The sequence below is a fragment of the Amblyraja radiata genome, chromosome 2 (assembly GCF_010909765.2).
Source record: "Amblyraja radiata isolate CabotCenter1 chromosome 2, sAmbRad1.1.pri, whole genome shotgun sequence".
Taxonomy (NCBI): Eukaryota; Metazoa; Chordata; class Chondrichthyes; order Rajiformes; family Rajidae; genus Amblyraja; species Amblyraja radiata.
The window spans coordinates 100,900,773-100,919,878 of NC_045957.1; the positions used below are offsets into that span (position 1 = coordinate 100,900,773).

At 43.6% G+C, this 19,106-nt stretch overlaps 1 pseudogene; it reads right to left on the reverse strand.

The window, feature by feature from the left end:
- Positions 1-15,115: 15,115 nt before the first annotated feature.
- On the reverse strand, positions 15,116-15,224 carry LOC116970606 (annotated as a pseudogene).
- Positions 15,225-19,106: the final 3,882 nt, after the last annotated feature.

Genomic DNA, 19,106 nt, shown 5'->3' on the forward strand with positions numbered 1-19,106 from the left:
GGCGATCGACACTTGTCCAGGAGATCACTCAGGTCTTACTATACTAACCATACCTAGGTCCATATCCCTGCCCTCTCCCCGTAGCCCCTTATCCCCTTGGCAGCTAAAAAACCATCTATTTTAGTCTTAAATATATTTAAAGTTTCTGCTTCCACTGCTCCCTGGGGCAGTGAATTCCATAAATTAACCACCCTCTGGGTGAAGAAGTTCTTCCTCATCTCAGTTTTAAAAGAGCCCCCCCTTATTCTGCAACTATGTCCTCTAGTTCTAGTTTCCCCGATCATTGGGAACATCCTCGGTGCATCCACCCGATCAAGGCCCCTCACGATCTTATATGTTTCAATGAGATCGCCTCTCATTCTTCTAAACTCCAAAGAGTAGAGTTCCAGCCTACTTAACCTTTCCTCATATGTCAATCCCCTCATTGCAGGAATTAATCTTGTAAACCTTCGCTGCACTGCCTCCAGGGCTAGTACATCCTTTCTTAAGTATGGACCCCAGAACTGTACACAGTATTCCAAATGTGGTCTCACTAATACTGTGTACAGCTGCAGCAAGACCTCCGTGTTTTTATACTCAATCCCCCTAGCAATAAAGGCCAAAACTCCATTGGCCTTCCTGATTGCTTGCTGCACCTGCATACTAACTTTTAGTGATTCATGTACTAATACCCCTAGATCCCTTTGCGTTGCATTACAACGCAGCTCCTCCTCATTTAGAAAATAACTTGCCCTATCATTTTTTTTCCCAAAGTGAATGACTTCACATTTATTAGTATTAAATTTCATCTGCCAAGTTGTTGCCCACTCACCTAGCTTATCTATATCCTTTTGCAGACTCTTCCTATCCTCCTCATCCCCTACTTTTCCTCCCATTTTTGTATCGTCCGCAAATTTTGATATATTACACTTGGTTCCCTCCTCCAAATCATTTATATAAATTGTGAACAACTGGATTTTTAGACTGGCCAGTGATAAATTGTGAACAACTAGATTTCTAATTTTAGACTCTCCTATTCAGGTGAAAAGACTGGCCTTCACCTAATCTCTTTCGCTCATAATTTTATAGACTTTTATAAGGTCACCCCTCAGCATCCCATGTTCCATGGAAAAAAATCCTAGTTTCTCTAGCCTCTGCTCATAACTCAAGCCCTCCTGTCCGGGTAACATTCACATAAATAGTTTTCTTTAGCACCTTTTCCATCTCTTCCATCCAATAGCAAGGTTACCAGAACAGTACACAGTATTCCAAATAAGGCCTTATCAGCACCTTGCACATTTGTAAAATGACCCGTCAACTTCTGTATTTAACAGAAAACACAGTGCTGGAATAACTTAGTGGGTCAGGCAGCATCACTGGAAGACATAGATCGGTGATTTTTTGGATCGGAACTCTTCACTAGACCCAAAATGTCACCTAACCACATTTTCCAGAGATGCTGCCTGACCCGTTGAGTAACTCTAGAATGTTGTGTATTCTTTTTAAATCAGCATCTGTCCTGCATTCATCACCCTGACCAATAAAGGCAAGTATGATGTGCCTTCTTCATCACCCTGACTAAATGTCATAACTTTCAAGTAAAATCATTACATTGAATAAAATACAGTTTGGGTCATATACAATAGACAATAGACAATAGGTGCAGGAGTAGGCCATTTGGCCCTTCGAGCCAGCAACGCCATTCAATGTGATCATGGCTGATCATCTCCAATCAGTATCCCATTCCTGCCTTCTCCCCATATCCCCTGACTCCACTATTTTTAAGAGCCCTATCTAGCTCTCTCTTGAAAGCATCCAGAGAACCTGCCTCCACCGCCCTCTGAGGCAGAGAATTCCACAGACTCACCACCCTCTGTGAGAAAAAGTGTTTCCTCATCTCCGTTCTAAATGGCTTTGCCTTTATTCTTAAACTGTGGCCCCTGGTTCTGGACTCGGGAACATGTTGGGGAGTGGGCAGATGCTTGGCAGATGAAGTTTAATGCGGATAAATGTGAGGTTATCCACTTTGGTAGCAAAAACAGGAAGGCAGATTACTATCTAAATGGCATCAAGTTGGGAAAAGGGGAAGTACAACGGGATCTGGGGGTCCTTGTACATCAGTGTATGAAAGTAAGCATGCAGGTACAGCAGGCAGTGAAGAAAGCGAATGGCATGTTGGCCTTTATAACAAGAGGAATCGAATATAGGAGCAAAGAGGTCCTTCTGCAGTTGTACAGAGCCTTAGTGAGACTACACCTGGAGTATTGTGTGCAGTTTTGGTCCCCTAATTTGAGGAAGGACATTCTTGCTATTGAGGGAGTGGAGCGTAGGTTTACAAGGTTAATTCCTGGGATGGCGGGACTGTCATATGCTGAGAGAATGGAGCAGCTGAGCTTGTACACTCTGGAGTTTAGAAGGATGAGAGGGGATCTCATTGAAACATATAAGATTGTTAAGGGCTTGGACACGCAAGAGGCAGGAAACATTTTCCCGATGTTGGGGGAGTTCAGAACCAGGGGCCACAGTTTAAGAATAAGGAGCAAGCCATTTAGAACGGAGACGAGGAAACACTTTTTCTCACAGAGAGTGGTGAGTCTGAGGAATTTTCTGCCTGGTGGAGGTCGGTTCTCTGGATGCTTTCAAGAGAGAGCTAGATAGGGCTCTTAAAAATAGCAGAGTCAGGGGATATTTGGAGAAGGCCGGAAGGGGGTACTATATAACCATATAACCACATAACAATTACAGCACAGAAACAGGCCTTCTAGTCCGTGCCGAACACGTATTCTCCCCTAGTCCCATATACCTGCGCTCAGACCATAACCCTCCATTCCTTTCCCGTCCATATAACTATCCAATTTATTTTTAAATGATAAAAACGAACCTGGCTCCACCACCTTCACTGGAAGCTCATTCCACACAGCCACCACTCTCTGAGTAAAGAAGTTCCCCCTCATGTTACCCCTAAATTTCTGTCCCTTAATTCTCAAGTCATGTCCCCATACTGATTGGAGATGATCAGCCATGATCACATTGAATGGCAGTGCTGGCTCGAAGGGCCAAATGGCCTACTCCTGCACCTACTGCCTATTGTCTATTATCTATTGATGAGTCCAGGCAGCCAGATCTTATTGTTTTCAGAAGTACATTGATTTGAGAATGTGGGATGTTACGAGTAAAGATGGTATCTACGATTGATTTCTGTAATTGAGATGGTGGTAGCCAGGATACATTGAATGAAACAACAACAACATATGAAGAAGTTTATCATGCCATATAAAATGCGTGGTTCTCCAGAAGATAACAGCAGTAGGAGCAATATCTTCTGATCAGCAATATCTTCTGGAACAGTTGGTGCAGCTGTCCAGTAGCCTCCCAGAGTTCTTCCTCAACACCAATTATGATACCAATAATGCTTCTGTCGTAAAACAATAAATATTGATACTATTAATAACCTATATTCTTTGTGGCTCCTTACAGACTTGGGCCTGTTTCCTACAGAGCAAGGGGGTAATGGTATTTATTTTCTAAATAAAGAATCATTTTCCTGCCAAGCCTGAAGTTCAAAGCCTGCAAGTTAGTGACATTAAACGCATTTTGATCTTGAAGTCATCACATGTCTACATTTAGTAATGTGCATCAGCTTTGTTTTCCATGCCCATTAACATATTTAACTGGAGTGCATTCAGAATATTCTCCTCTACACTTCGATTATACCTGGTTGTTTAATTCTAGCAGTTGCTGCTAGCTTAAATGTCTAAGGTGGCGGGACTTATAAAAGTACTTGATTAAGACAAAGGGTGAGCTGAAACAGGGTATATAAAGTTTATGGTCTGTCAATTAATTAATGGTTAGAAAAAGACTTGAAAAAAAGCTGTATTTTTTTTCAGAAGACTGTAAAATTACAGATCTGTGGATTGTTGAGCTCTTTGTCTTGAATGGTTTAGGTTTATTATTGTCACATGTACCAAGGTGAAAAGCTCTGTTTTGCATACTATCCAATCAGATCAGCTAATACAATACAAAATACAACCAAGTCAAACTCAAGTAGAGCAGGTAGAGCAAAGGGGAAGGTACAGAGTGCAGAATATAGTTCTCAGCATTGTAATGCATCATTGCCATAGACAAAGCCCAATGTCCACAAAGGGCAAGAGGTGAATTGGAGAGTACCATGTTTATAGAAGGACCATTCAGAAGCCAGGAAACAGAGGGGAAGAAGCTGTTCCTGAGTCTAATGGTGGGCGCTTTCAAGCTTCTGTATCGACTGTCTGACGGGAGCAGGGACAAACCCTTGATTATGTTGGCTGCTTCTCCAAGGCAGCATGAATTGTCGATGAAATCAATGGTGGATGTCTGGTCTGCGTGATGGACTGGATTACACCTGTAAGTCTCTGTAATTTCTTGCCGTCTTGGACAGAGATGTTCACAAACCATGCTGTGATGCAACATAACAGTATGCTTTCTCTGGTACATCTGTAGAGTCATTGGAGACATGCCAAATGTTCTTAGTCTCTGAAGGAATAGAGGAGTTGACGTTCCTTCTTAGCTGCCACATCAATGTGGTTGGTCCACGACAAATCATCGGTAATATCAATTAATGCCAATGAAGTTGAAGTTCTCAACCATTTCCACTTCGGCCTCACTAATGATGATTAGGGCATGTACCGGAGGCTTGTGTGCACATCTCACACAATTAGGGCGGCACATTGTCGCAGCGGTAGGGTTGCTGCCTTAAGGCGCCAAAGACCCAGGTTCAATCCTCACCACGGGTGCTGGATGTACAGAGATTGGACTGTAGATATAAAACAGAGGCAAAGAGGTTGGCAAAGAGGTTTGCCACGCACTGTAGATATAAAACAGAGGCAAAGAGGTTGGCAAAGAGGTTTGCCACGCACTGTAGATATAAAACAGAGGCAAAGAGGTTTGCCACGCACTGCAAGGGAGCAGTGGACCAGACAGGAAGAGCGGACGGAATTACCACTAGACAGCCAAACCAGTAGGTAATTTACGGCTGGGGTGAGTACTTTCCCATTTATAGGAGGTAGGATTATATAAATAAGGGGTGTATCAATACAGTAGGGGATTCTTAAATAGGACCAGTTAATTACTTATATAAGATGGGCGGTCAGGAGATGTGCCAATACTGCGAGATGTGGGAATTTGTCGACACCATTGATGTAGAAGATCCCTACAGCTGCAGTAAGTGTTTGAGGCTAGAGGAACTCCAGCTCCGCATTGATGAGCTGGAGACCCAACTTCATACGCTGCGGTACATCAGGGAGGGGGAGTATTACCTGGATGTTTTGTGCCAGGGGATGGTCACACCGACCAGTTTAATTAATTCAGTTGGCAGTGAGCAAGGAAAGGAAGGTGTGGCCATAAGCGAGGCAGGTAGGGGGAACCAGGAGGAGATGCGGCAGGAGCCACAGCCCTTGTCCCTGACGAGCATGACCGAGTCTCTTACTCAATGTAAGGACGGGATCAGGGGCTGTGGGAGGGATGAGCAACCTGGCTGCAGCACCGTGGATCAGGAGGCCATTCAAGAGGGGGGAGTTAGAAGAAATGCCGTAGTGATAGGGGATAGTATTATTCGGGGGGTAGATAAGGTTCTCTGCGGCCAGCAGAACATGTCCCGAAGGCTGTGTTGCCTACCCGGTGCTAGGGTTAAGGATATCTCTGCGATGCTGGAGAGAAATTTGCAGTGGGAGGGGGAGGATCCAGTGGTCGTGGTCCATGTGGGGACCAATGACATAGGAAGGACGAGGAAGGAGGATCTGCTGAAGGAGTTTGAGCAGTTAGGGAATAAATTAAAAAGCAGAACCTCGAGGGTACTGATCTCCGGATTGCTACCTGAGCCACGGGCCAAATCGGCGAGGGTACGTAAAATTAAAAAGCTGAATGCGTGGCTCAAAGACTGGTGTGGGAATAATGGGTTTGGTTTCTTGGGCCACTGGCACCAGTACTGGGACAGGGGGGATCTGTTCTGTAAGGACGGACTTCACCTGAACGGTGCTGGGACTGGGGTCCTGGCAAATCATATAACTAGGGCAGTAGAGAGGTCTTTAAACTAAGTAGCGGGGGGGAGGTATCAAGGGGGGTAATAATGGCAGGGGTAGAGGAAATAGAGCAGGGTATCAGTGGGGAAGCGGAAAGTCAAAATGTGACAGGAGACAGAATGTGTGAAGATAAAGCTCTAGATGTAAAAGGGGCAAAAACGGAAAGGAAGGGTAGTAAAAATCATCTGAAAGTGCTTTATCTAAATGCACGGAGTATTCGTAATAAGATAAATGAATTAACGGTGCAATTAAGTATATATAGTTATGATATCGTGGCCATTACGGAGACATGGCTGCAAGGGGATCAGGACTGGGAGTTAAATATAGAGGGGTACTCGACAATTAGGAAAGATAGACAGGAAAGAAAGGGAGGAGGGGTGGCCCTTTTAATAAGGGAGGGAATAACGGCAATAGAGAGGAAGGATATTGCGTTGAAGGATCAGGATAGTGAAACAGCTTGAGTACAGATAGAGAATAACAAGGGGAAAAAAACACTAGTGGGTGTAATTTATAGACCTCCAAATAGCTGTGACGCTGTTAGTCAGAACATAAATCTGCAAATAGTTGACGCATGTAAAAAGGGAACTGCTGTAATCATGGGGGACTTCAATTTTCATATTAATTGGGCAAACCAAACTGGGCAGGGTAGACTAGAGGAAGAATTTATAGAATGTATTAGAGACGGGTTCCTAGAACAGTATGTCACAGAACCGACAAGGGGGGAGGCAATCTTGGATCTGGTCCTGTGTAATGAAGCAGGATTAATTAAAAATGTCATAGTTAGGGACTCGTTGGGAACAAGTGACCACAATATGGTCGAATTCCATATTCAAATAGAAGGGGAGCAGGTTGAAACTCAGGCTAGGGTGCTTAGTCTAAATAAGGGGGATTATGAAGGTATGAGGACTGAGCTGATCAAAGTTGACTGGGATAGCAGACTCAAGAATAAGACGGTACATGAGCAGTGGTGTACGTTTAAGGGTCTACTGTATAACCTTCAAGAAAAATTTATTCCTATGAAGAAAAAAAGGGGTAAGGGTAAGAACAGTCAGCCATGGCTCAGTAAAACTATAAAGGATAGTATTCGGCTGAAGGCAAGGGCATATAAGGTAGCCAGAGATAGTGGGAGGGTAGAGGATTGGGAAGCATTTAAAGGTCAGCAAAAAATAACTAAGAGATTAATTAAGACGGGGAAAATAGACTATGAAAGGAATTTAGCAAACAACATAAAAACTAATAGTAAGAGTTTTTATAGCTATATAAAAAGAAAAAGGGTGGCTAAGGTGAACGTTGGTCCATTGGAGGGTGAGACTGGAGAGTTGTTGGTGGGGAACATGGAAATGGCAAAGGCATTAAACGAGTATTTTGTATCAGTCTTCACCATAGAAGACACAAAAAATATTCCAACGTTGGATAAACAGGGGGCGGTAGGAATGGAGGAGCTAAATACTATTAAGATCACCAAGGAGGTGGTATTAGGGAAATTAATGAGACTGAAGGAGGATAAATCCCCTGGGCCTGATGGATTACATCCAAGGGTCTTGAGGGAGATAGCGGTGGGGATTGTGGATGCATTGGTGATAATTTTCCAAAACTCCCTGGAGGCAGGAACGGTCCCAGTGGATTGGAAAATGGCCAATGTAACACCTATATTTAAAAAAGGAAGTAAACAGAAAGCGGGTAACTATAGACCGGTTAGTCTAACATCGGTGGTGGGTAAAATGTTAGAGACAATTATTAAAGAAACACTAACGGGGCATTTGGATAAACATGACTTCATCGGACAGAACCAGCATGGTTTTGTGAAGGGGAAGTCCTGTTTAACGAATCTGCTCGAATTCTTTGAGGAAGTAACAACCCGGGTGGATAAAGGGGAACCGGTGGATGTGGTATACTTGGACTTCCAAAAGGCTTTTGACAAGGTGCCACATAAGAGACTATTGCTAAAAATAAAAAATTATGGAATTGGGGGTAATATATTAGCATGGGTAGAGGATTGGCTAACAAATAGGAAGCAGAGAGTGGGGATAAATGGTTCATACTCGGGATGGCAACCGGTAACTAGCGGGGTTCCGCAAGGGTCGGTGCTGGGACCCCAGTTGTTCACAATTTATATAAATGATTTGGAGGAGGGAACCAAGTGTAATATATCAAAATTTGCGGACGATACAAAAATGGGAGGAAAAGTAGGGGATGAGGAGGATAGGAAGAGTCTGCAAAAGGATATAGATAAGCTAGGTGAGTGGGCAACAACTTGGCAGATGAAGTTTAATACTAATAAATGTGAAGTCATTCACTTTGGGAAAAAAAATGATAGGGCAAGTTATTTTCTAAATGAGGAGGAACTGCGTTGTAATGCAACGCAAAGGGATCTAGGGGTATTAGTACATGAATCACTAAATGTTAGTATGCAGGTGCAGCAAGCAATCAGGAAGGCCAATGGAGTTTTGGCCTTTATTGCTAGGGGGATTGAGTATAAAAACACGGAGGTCTTGCTGCAGCTGTACACAGTATTAGTGAGACCACATTTGGAATACTGTGTACAGTTCTGGGGTCCATACTTAAGAAAGGATGTACTAGCCCTGGAGGCAGTGCAGCGAAGGTTTACAAGATTAATTCCTGCAATGAGGGGATTGACATATGAGGAAAGGTTAAGTAGGCTGGAACTCTACTCTTTGGAGTTTAGAAGAATGAGAGGCGATCTCATTGAAACATATAAGATCGTGAGGGGCCTTGATCGGGTGGATGCACTGAGGATGTTCCCAATGATCGGGGAAACTAGAACTAGGGGACATAGTTGCAGAATAAGGGGGGGCTCTTTTAAAACTGAGATGAGGAAGAACTTCTTCACCCAGAGGGTGGTTAATTTATGGAATTCACTGCCCCAGGGAGCAGTGGAAGCAGAAACTTTAAATATATTTAAGACTAAAATAGATGGTTTTTTAGCTGCCAAGGGGATAAGGGGCTACGGGGAGAGGGCAGGGATATGGACCTAGGTATGGTTAGTATAGTAAGACCTGAGTGATCTCCTGGACAAGTGTCGATCGCCTAGATTTGGGTCGGAGAGGAATTTCCCGGATTTTTTTCCCGAATTGGACCTGGGTTTTTATCCGGTTTTTTGCCTCCCCCAGGAGATCACGAGGTTTTTGGGGTGGAGAGGGGTGATAGCGGTATAAAGGGGAGGGTAGTGTCTTGTGTTCTGTGTCTTGTGTCTACTGTTTGTGGGTAAGTGTGTCTGTTTAGTGTTCAGCCATGAGCGAATGGCGGTGCGGGCTCGACGGACCTGGTGGTCTACTCTCGCACCTACTTTCTATGTTTCTATGTTTCTATGTTACTCCATATACATTCTGAAGTCAATAACTAGTCGTTCATCTTGCTCACATTGAGGGAAAGGTTATTGCTTTGACACCATGTTGCTAAATTCTCTATCTCCTTCCTGTACTCTCGCCATTAATGTGTGACCTTTGGCAGTAATGGAGCCCTCTAGCTTTAACCATTGATAAACATTGTTAGTGATAGTTACCATATTTTCACCACTCATTTCCAGTGTATTGACTAGTCTGTTGGGATTAAGAAAGACTCACTTTCCCTCCAATTTAATTCGTTCTGAGGCAACTGATGAGGGCAATGTGGGAACCACAGACTCCACCACAGATAAGGCAGGAAGCACTTGATGGGGTTTCAGCGTTAGTTTATTAATGTCACGTGTACTGAGTTCAATGAAAATATTTGACCGGAGTGGGACAATAAGTCCCGGGGCGGGGTGTGCTGTCCAGTAAATCAAGATTTACACAAGGACAACAAACATTACAAAGAGAAAAATAACCCAGATTGCAGAAGTGCTACAGCATTATAGCCATATGTTGTCGAGAAAGTGCAAATAAAATAAAATGCACGATGCATACCAAATGCAAGGGCAGTTTGAGATTAAGAAGGAGGAGGTGTTGGTGCTCTTGAAGAGCATTAAGGTGGATACATCTTCAGGACCCGATGGGATCTATCTCAGGTGAGAGATAGATAATTGAGCCTTGAAGAAGATCTGTGCATCTATTCTAGCTACAGCTAAGGTGCCGCAGGACTGGTGAGTAGCTAATGATGTTCCTTTATTTAAGAAGGGAAGTAGAGAGAATCCAGGGAATTAAAAATCGGTGAGCCTCAAGTCAATGGATAGGGAAGCTATTGGAGAGGATTTTTCAGATAGGAATTACTCCCATTTGAAACAGTATAGGTTAATTTGGGACAGTGAGCATGGCTTTGTACACAGCACATAATGCTTTACAAGCTTGATTCAATTCTTTGAGGAGGTACTGATGGTAATCGATGAGGGTAGGGTGGTGGATGTTGACTACATAGAGTTTGTAGTTTAGTTTATAGATACAGTGTGGAAACATGCCCTTCGTGCCGACCAGCGATCCCAGCACACTAACACTATCCTATACCAACTAGGGGCAATTTACATTTATACCAAGCCAATTAGCCTACATACCTGTATGTCTTTGGAGTGTGAGTGGAAACCGGAGCACCCAGTGAAAACCAATGCAGGTCACGGGGAGACCGTACAGACAGTACCCGTAGTCAGGATCGAACCCGGGTCGCTGGTGCTGTGAGGCAACAACACTACTGCTGCGCCACCGTGCCGCACCCTAATCCAGGCATCATTCAGGTAAATTTGTTCTGCACCTTTTCTAAAGCCTGCACATCCTCGCCATAATTAGGTGACCAGAACTGCACGTAATACTTCAAAAGTGGGCTGAGCAAAGTCCTATAAAGCTGCATCATAACTTCCTGACTCTTATACTCAGTCGTCCTACCTCTGAAGCAGGGATTTCAAATCGCTTCTTTACCTTTCTCTTTCCACTTGTGTTGCCACTTTCAGGGCATTTACTTCAGGAAGTAAATGAATTGGCTACTGGGAGCAGTTGGTTAGATTTGGTTTGTTTTCTCTGGAACACCGGAGGTTGCGGTGTGACCTGATAGAAGAACAGTACATGCAATTAGGAGAGGCATGAATAGAATAGAATAGACAGATATTGACTGACACTTTTTCCCAGGATGGGAAAATCAAATACTAGATAACATAGTTTTAAGGTGAGTGGAGCAAAAGTTCCCTAATCTCTCTACACAAAAGTTTTCATCACATTTATAATTGGATGTGTTATAGATTATTTAGCATGCTAGGGAAACCTTGGAGGGAAACCCCGGGGAAAAATATAATTGACATTTGAAAACAAATGTGCAAATAAATATGAATCATCATGGATTTGTGAGAAGCAAACCGTATTTATCTAGCTTGATTGCATTTTTGATCAAGTGACAGATTTGATGCATTGATTTATTCATATGATGCTTAAGAAGCATTTGAAAAACGAAGGGAAGAGCAAAATTGAAGTCCATCAGATTAAAGCAGATAGTTGCAGCACTGATGCAGAACCAACAAAGAAACAGAAATCACAAAATGGTGGTCAATCAGACTGAGGGGTACAATAATATAGCTTCTCATCAGTTGGATTTGTTGCTCAGAAGATATGTTAATGATCCCGATCCCTGTATCAAGGATAAAAGGTTCTAATTTTGCATCTGATGCAAACGTAGCAAACAAAGAGAACAGGCTTCAATAGTTTAGTTCAGTTTATTATTGACACATATACCAAGGTACAGTGAGCTTATGTGTGCTATCCAGTCAAAGAAACGACTATACATAAATACAATCAAGCTGTCCACAGACAAAGGGTACAATACTTAATGCAAAGATATAAAAGTCTGATTAAAGATAGTTCAAATGTCTCCAAGTAAATGGGAGGTCAGGACTGCAATTTAGCTGAGGACCGTTCAGTAGCCTGATAACAGCGATGAAGAAACTATTCAACAATAGGACGGCGGTAGAGTTGATGCCTTACAGCGAATGCAGCGGCAGACACCCGGGTTCGATCCCAACGACGGGTGTTGTCTGTACGGAGTTTGTACGTTCTCACCGTGACCTGCGTGGGTTTTCTCCGAGATCTTCGGTTTCCTCCCACACTCCAAAGACGTACAGGTTTGTAGGCTTGGTAAATGTAAAAATTGTCGCTAGTGTGTGTAGGATAGTGGTAATGTGCGGGGATCGCTGGTGGGCGCAGACCCGGTGAGCCGAAGGGCCTGTTTCCGCGCTGTATCTCTAAACTAAACTAAACTAAACTAAAAGGACATATTTAAAAAAACTGGATGCAGGAAATCTGAAAAAACAGAACATTCTGGGAAGACTCTGCAAGTCAGGTAGCATCTGAGGAAAGCGAAATACATGTCAATGACCTTGTGTCAGTAGAATAGACAGCTAATTGGTAACATTTTATATCAACCCAGGAGCAGAGCAACATATAAACCCTGAAGTTGGGGAACAGATTGGAAAAGCTCTTGAAAAGAACATTGATAGGATTTTTGAATTTACCAATAAGTGTTTAAAAGCAAGGAAGTTATGTTAAATGCTGGCTAACCATTAAGGGGTATGAATATTGTATGAGTACCACGCTTGGGGAAAAATGGCAAGGAATTGGAAAAAAGCAGAAATTATTTACTCAAATTATCCAATGCTGAAAGAAATTACTGTTGCCTGGAGAGATTGCAGAACTATTGTTGTCCTTGGAGCTGGGAAGGTTAAAGAGTGATTTAATAGTAAGATTAAACGAGAACTTACCAGTTCGAAGTTTGATCTGTATTTTATGAGGAGTAACGTTGAGGGAATACATGAAGAACCCGCCACTTCGCACGTGTGTCATTCTTCAAAGCAGCGGAGTGAATCACAGATACGTGTAATGACTTAAGCATAGTAAGATTAGAGAAAAGATACCAGTTGTGTTTATGATCAAGGGTGGGAGCGGAGGGCATGTATTCCCTCAACGTTACTCCTCATAAAATACAGATCAAACTTCGAACTGGTAAGTTCTCGTTTAATCTTACTATTTTACTTCGGAGTCACGTGAGTGACTACATGAAAATTTCAAAGCTCTGTGATTCAAGCCGTGGAACGAGTCCATCATCACGTCTGCCTTGGTTTTGGGGAGAATAGTGATAACATATTAAACATCAATATGATATATATAAATAACCATAAAGTTAATAATAATTGATAGCCCCTGTTTTTTGGGGTAAATTATGGTACAGAAACTTAACAATGTTTCTGAAAAATTCCAGTTTCCATTACTGGTTAGTTATAATCCTTAGAATGTTCTTTCCGATGGCCATCCTGCAGTCCTGAGGATTTTATCCATAGGAACCTCCAATTTAAATGCTGCTGACGTTGCTGCAGCCTGGTGGAGTGAGATTTTAACCCAGTTAGTGTTTACACCAACTTATGTCAATACTATGTTAGCCATTTAGCTGGCCTGGCCTGTTATTCTTTAATGAGGCTGTCTGTCGTTGATGAGAAGTTCCTCTTCTGTGCCACTTATGGTCTGGGTTTGTTCCATGTATATTTGTAGATGTCTCACAACACAGTCAATCATCTGTAGGGTAGGCTCTAAAAATGTTATTTTAAGGCCTGCCTGTTTAGTTCCCTAATTCCTGAATATAGAAGTGTAAGTTGCCAGGTGAACTGGTCAAGGTATCCAGCCTTAATTTGGTAGGGACTGAGTCCTTAGTGCCGTGACCTAAGCCATCAGCATGACAGTTTTGTAAAATGTCAAAACCTGTAATGACAGCGCTGTGGCTGGAGCCCAGTTCTTTAACAACGTTAAGACGATGCTGATGTCCCATATTTGGGAATACCTGGTCTTTGGGGAATTCCCATAAAAAGTGTCCCTCATAAGCTGTTGTTCCGTTCTCTTGCCATAGGTAAGTAGATGGGCCACTTCTGGCACAGTTGATGTCACTAATACTAAGCCCCTGTAGGTTAACAAAGCTTCCAAACAGGCTGGATGATGTATTATGGTTGCAACACATCTCCCATTAGTTTATGTATTTTAGACATTGTCTTTAGGTTGATTGTCTGTGGCCCGCTGTGATCATGTCCATTGCTCTGGCCGTCTGTTTTGGATGGTGCTGCATGGTTCTAATCTCATTCCCTAATACCACCTAGAACCATGGTTGGGTAGGTCAGTCGGGTACTGTTAAAAACACCAGACGCAGAGTCTCGTAGTATTTCCCTTAGTACCCCCCCCCCCCCCCCCCCCCCCCTGATGAGGTTGCCAAATTGTGTTGGCCAGATTGTTACATTATGTAGATTCCCTTTCATCCATGTGGTTGATATGTGCTACCACAGTAGTGTTGTTTAATTTATAATCTAATAACCTGTTTAATATATTCCAGAGCAACATGACTTTAGGCCATGAAAAAACACCCAACATTTCCAGGTAGTTATGCCCAGTGTTAGTAATAATGATGCTTGCTGTGTTTTCCATCTTCCTCCACAGCTGGAGGTGGAATTGGTAACACACCGTCCTAGTGCATAGTATCCATATGTAGGACCATAGACTGGTTGCTGACAATGATAGGATTGGAGCAATGCCCAATGTTATCTTTCCACCATTTAGTTCCAATACGGCTTCTGCATGGCTTCATCATTCTATTGAAATGATCACCATTAATTTTAAGAGCTCATATTTTGGCCCTCTGTAAATCTTTATAATGTAAGGGTTTGAATTATGTGGCTGGAAACCATATGTTGCCAATATTCTTGCTACCAGTCTGATGGATGGTTTATCCTCATGTCAATGATTTTGCTGTATGCCTCTATTAAGGTTGTAACCTCTGTTGGCAAAGTTACTGACATGAGGAACTGAGTTAATGGTGAACCCCAAATAATCCCTTTAGTTTGAAGGCTTTAATTTTGATTTAATTGGATGGATAATGATCCTAGTTTCCAAATAATTGTTAAGTGGCTGTTACCGTTTGTTCAGCCCGTCCTAAGTTTCCACACAATTAGTATGTCATCCAAAGATAAAAATAACGTCTGTGGTCACCTGTTATGGGTACTGAAATTGTAAGCATCCTTTGAATCAATGCTTGCCATTTTCGTTCTTAAAACGAATATACTTATCAATAGAAAAGGTTTCTGTTCTTAAAACGAATATATCGTTTTATTTATTTTTCACTTTCCCATCTATTTATTTATTTATTTAATTTTATGATATACGGTCCCTAGATAAGAGACATATCAGACATTTAAACTGATAAGAACAGATATTATACTTGATCTTAGCCAAAAAGCCGAGATCTGATCTATGATTGATGCGTCAAGCGCCATATCCTATTTTGTTAGGAAGGGAATGCGTAGATAATAATTCTTCCCTTGCGATGCAGCTAAAACCCCATCTGTTGCTGATGTCCAGTGTCTGTATCCCTTATGACATATTTGGTAATTGGTGATTATGTCTGGATGCGAGTAGATCGGCATCTGGTGTTCCATATCGTGTAGAAAGATCAGCAAATACTATAGCCCAACTTGGTGTTCTCCTCCAAATTCCTCTCTCGATATATCAGCTGGACTAGAAGATTATGTGTTGTAAAATTCTATTGTGTATCCCCGGATACTGTTTAAGATATGAGTGTCAAAAGTTATTTATTCGATGTCTTCTCGCACCAACCTCCTTGCTTCCTTCTGGTTTTACTGTTTTCTTCTGGATCCCCGAGACCGTGTGTTGTGGGTGTACACATCTTCCAGGATAGGGGCGATACCTTTGAGGATGATGTTTGGATGTTTAGATGAGCTCCAGTTTGGGTTCATTGTCCAACTCCTTGACCTTCTAGATAGGTCACCCCCAAATAAAAAGATTTTGCTAGGAGGTTTCGGGTTTACACAGGCCCGCGTCAATCCCGGTTGGATGTAACCAGATGCATAAATTGATTAGTTTAGTACATTCAAGGATTTACAATCCCCGGTGGCAAGTGACAGCTATGGTGGCAGCTAATGTTTGCCCCTGCAGTAGATAGAAAACATATGGTCTATGCTGACTTCTAACCTGGTTTGTAGATCTTTCCCAGTTAGCTTTACTCACAGCTGTACTGTTGTTCCCCCTGAAACATAGACAGACATTCCCGTGTGACTTCCCAGATGGGAATGGAATTTGTCAGTAAATTTTTGGACTGCTAAATCCTTCAGTCACAACATAAGTATTCCTGTATTTTTATCAGGAAAGGACCAATAATGCACTCTATGTACTTTGTGACGTAGAAAAGGCATCACCTCATTGTTACAGCTCTTACATCTGTTTACCTGTCCAGGGTTTGCCCTAGACTTGACCCCAGCACTCTTCTGACAGAAGAGTCTACTGGGGAGAGAGAAGCATGATTATAGCCCTATAGAAAATGTGCTGCTTCCTTCTCCCTGAGTCTGTCTTTTCCTCAACCACTTCCCTGTAATAGTAGAAGTGAAATACAGCCCTGTATAAGGTGCTGCTATGGGACTTACCCACTGGAGGATTTCTTCTTGGACCTGCATCGCTGCAAAACGGTATGTTCTCGCAGGTGCAGGCCCCGCAGTACTGTGCCGCCGGTATCCCCATTGGCCTGCGGTGCTCCAAAGCGCGGTGCAGTGCTCACAGCACTGAGCCGCCCGTACTGCCGTTAGCCTGCGGTGCTCCAACGCGGTTCAGTCCCTCGGGGGGCTGGCCACTCGCAAACCGCAGGTATGGCAGTTTTAACGTGGTGCAGTGCTTCCCGCACTGTGCCGCTCCTTCACCTTGTGCCTGCGGTGCTCCAACGCGGTGCAGTCCTCTCGGGGAGCTGGCCGCTCGCAGCCGCAGGTCTGGCAGTTTTTAAAAAAGCGGTGCAGTGCTTCCCGCACTGTACCGCTCCTCCACTTGGGCCTGGGGTGCTCCAACGCGGTCCAGTCCTCTCGGGGAACTGGCCGCTCGCGACCCAGGCCCAGCGGCTCCAACGCGTACTCAGTGCTCTCGGGCACTGACCGCTTGCCGCTATTTTTAGTGCTGTGGAAAAACCCAGCACCTTCCAGCCCCTCGGACCCATGTAGTATAGGTCCGTGGGGCTGTTGTCCGAGCCGTCGGAATGACGGCTCCAGAATGCTCCATCGCTGTCGGCGTCCTGCTGGAGCTGAGGTCGGCTCCGGCTCCCGTTTAAGGGAGATAGTGGTGCCCCCGGCCGTTGCTGGCTGCCTGCAGTTCTGCAGACTCTCCCCAGCCAGTTTTCATCAGCCTGCCTGTAAAAAAGGTAAGTCAAGAAAACTAAGTTCTCCTACCTTACTTGTTGCAGGTTCAACCCTGCCGTTTTGGAGGAACGTCCTCCCCTCGTAATAACTTGTTCACAATGCGTGTAGCGATAATGACACACGTGCGAAGTGGCGGGTTCTTCATGTAGTCACTCACGTGACTCCGAAGTAAAATAGGTGTTCAAACTCATGATTGATTTTGATACAGTAAATAAGGAGAAATTGTTTCCAGAGTCAGAAGGGTCAGTGGCCAAAGGACACATATTTAACATAATTGGCAAAAGAATCAGAAGGGACATGTGGAAATATATTTTTAAATCTAAGTTGTGGTCACCAGGAATGCATAGCCTGAAAGGTGAGAGACTAGATTCACTAGTAGCCTTCAAGGGAGCTTTGGGTGAATATAAAGGGAAAAAAAGATGTACAGGGCATAGCAAAATGCAGAGGTATGGGATGAAAAAAATAACTATCAAGAAAATGAACATGGGGGCAATTGGCCAATTGCCTCTTTCTGTGCTGCATCATTCTCTGATTATGTGATAAGTTTGATTGCCATGATTAATCAGAGATTGGTGCTAACGTTTGAGGCTGACAAGACAAATAATCAAATAGATTTGCTGATTTCACTGTTACAGCGGAGAGGATGATAAAAGTTCTGCATTCAAATAATTCTCTTTATGGAATTTGGCAATTCATATTGTACCATACTCATATTTTTTCGCAGGGACAGCTCCCCCCATAACTCCCTGGTTAATTCGTCCCTTCCCACCCAAACAGCTTGCAACCGCAGGAAATGCTACACTTGTCGCTTTAACTGCCCCCTCGACTCCATCCAAGGACCCAAGCAGTCGTTCCAGGTGAGGCAGAGATTCACCTGCACATCCTCCAACCTCATCTATTGCATCCACTGCTCTAGGTGTCAACTGCTCTACGTTGGTGAGGTCAAGCGCAGACTTGGCGATCGTTTCGCCCAACACCTCCGCACAGTTCGCATTAACCAACCCGATCTCCCGGTGGCTCAGCACTTCAACTCCCCCTCCCATTCCGTATCCGACCTTTCTGTCCTGGGCCTCCTCCATGGCCAGAGTGAGTCCCACTGCAAATTGGAGGAGAAGAACCTCATTGTCGCTTGGGTAGTTTACACCCCAGCGGTATGAACATTGACTTCTCTAATTTCAGGTAGTCCTTGCTTTCTCCTTCCTGCCCCTCCCCTTCCCAGCTCTCCCACAGCCCACTGTCTCCACCTCTTCCTTTCTTCTTCCCGCGCCCCACCTCCACATCAGTCTGAAGAAGGGTCTCGAACCGAAACGTCACCTATTCCTTCGTTCCATAGATGCTGCCTCACCCGCTGAGTTTCTCCAGGATTTTTGTGTACCATACGTATTGTAAGTTGTTGACATTCTCACTTAGAGTATGTGTGCAGGTTGAATCTAGAAAGCAAATATTTTGTTTGATGCCCAGATAGGTCAGGAGGAAAAAGGATTGCTATCTTTACAGTACATGGCTTAAATAAATCAATACGCTATTTCCATTGCATACCTGCAGATGGGAGAGTGAGAGAAATACCATCAGTGCAAGGGTGTAGTAGGCAGCTAATGCCAGCACCTTTCCACATTGATTTATCCCTGCAATTTACAGAGCTGTTGTGTTTGGAAAGGGTCAGCAGAAGAGGTCTTGGCCTTGCAACACAGGCCAAAACAATAGTCTGAAATCTCAGGGCCACATGCCACAATGTAGAATCGAAGACTGAAGTCAAAAGAGTGCAAATGAAATTAGGGTGGCGGTTGAGGGTGTGTGGGGGGGGGATGTTGAACATTTCTAATGCAACATCCCTACCTACTAAAAGGACATATTTACCACCTCAGTAGAGGAGGCACTGTTGCCGATGCCTATTATGGAGTTTGCATGCCTCTATTAAATAACTATCTTTCCTATTA